Source organism: Capsicum annuum, unplaced genomic scaffold (genome assembly GCF_002878395.1).
Source record: "Capsicum annuum cultivar UCD-10X-F1 unplaced genomic scaffold, UCD10Xv1.1 ctg28985, whole genome shotgun sequence".
NCBI lineage: Eukaryota > Viridiplantae > Streptophyta > Magnoliopsida > Solanales > Solanaceae > Capsicum > Capsicum annuum.
Window position 1 is genome coordinate 1 of NW_025835446.1, and position 1,513 is coordinate 1,513.

Here is a 1,513-nt window from a genome sequence, read left to right on the forward strand (position 1 = left end):
CTCATGGAAAACCCTTTTCGCTCCGCTTAGCCTTATCCCCCTCTAGGGGTATTTTAGTGATAGGTTCTATAGGAACTGGACGATCCTATTTGGTTAAATACCTAGCGACAAACTCCTATGTTCCTTTCATTATGGTATTTCTGAACAAGTTCCTATATAACAAGCCTAAAGGTTTTCTTCTTGATGAGATCAATATTGATGATAGTGACAATCTTGATGCTAGTGACGATATCGATCGTGACCTTGATACGGAGCTGGAACTGCTAACTAGGATGAATGGGCTAACAGTGGATAGATGCCGAAAATAGACCGATTTTATATCACCCTCCAATTCGAATTAGCAAAAGCAATGTCTCCTTGCATAATATGGATTCCAAACATTCATGATCTAGATGTGAATGAGTTGAATGACTTATCCCTCGGTCTATTAGTGAACCATCTCTCCAGGGATTGTGAAAGATGTTCTACTAGAAATATTCTTGTTATTGTTTCGACTCATATTCCCCAAAAAGTGGATCCCGCTCTAATAGCTCTGAATAAATTAAATATGTGCATTAAGCTACGAAGGCTTCTTATTCCACAACAATGAAAGCACTTTTTCACTCTTTCATATACTAGGGGATTTCACTTGGAAAAGAAAATGTTCCATACTAACGGATTCAGGTCCTTAACCATGGGTTCCAATGCACGAGATCTTGTAGAACTTACCAATGAGGTCCTATCGATTAATATTACACAGAATAAATCAATTATAGACACTAATATAATTAGATCTGCTCTTCATAGACAAACTTGGTATTTACGATCCCAGGTAAGATCGGTTCAGGCTCATGGGATCCTTTTTATCAGATAGGAAGGGCTGTATCACAAAATGTGCTTCTAAGTAATTGCCCCATAGATCCTATATCTATCTATATGAAGAAGAAATCATGTAACGAAGGGGATTCTTATTTGTACAAATGGTACTTAGAACTTGGAACGAGCATGAAGAGATTAACGATACTTCTTTATCTTGTGAGTTATTCTACCGGATCGGTCTTTCAAGATCTTTGGTCTTTATCCGGACTCGATGAAAAAATTGGGATCACTTCTTATGGACTCGTTGAGAATGATTCTGATCTAGTTCATGGCCTATTAGAAGTAGAAGGCACTCTGGTGGGATCTTCACGGACAGAAAAAGATTGCAGTCAGTTTGATAATGATTGAGTGACATTGCTTTTTCAGCCCGAACCAAGGAATCCCTTAGATATGATGCAAAAGGGCTCTTGGTCTATCCTTGATCAGAGATTTCTCTATGAAACGGAGTTTGAAAAAAGGGAGGGAGAAGGAGCCCTTGACCCGCAGGAGGATTTATTCAATCACATAGTTTGGGCTCCTAGAATATGGAGCCCTTGGGGATTTCTATTTGATTGTATCGAAAGGCCCAATGAATTGGGATTTCCCTATTGGTCCAGGTCATTTCGGGACAAGCGGATCATTTATGATGAAGAGGATGAGCTTCAAGAGAATGATT

The 1,513-nt window shown here is 39.1% G+C and overlaps 1 pseudogene; it reads left to right on the top strand.

The window, feature by feature from the left end:
• Positions 1–11: 11 nt before the first annotated feature.
• LOC124891017 lies at positions 12–1,506 on the top strand (annotated as a pseudogene).
• The last annotated feature ends 7 nt before the right edge of the window (positions 1,507–1,513 follow it).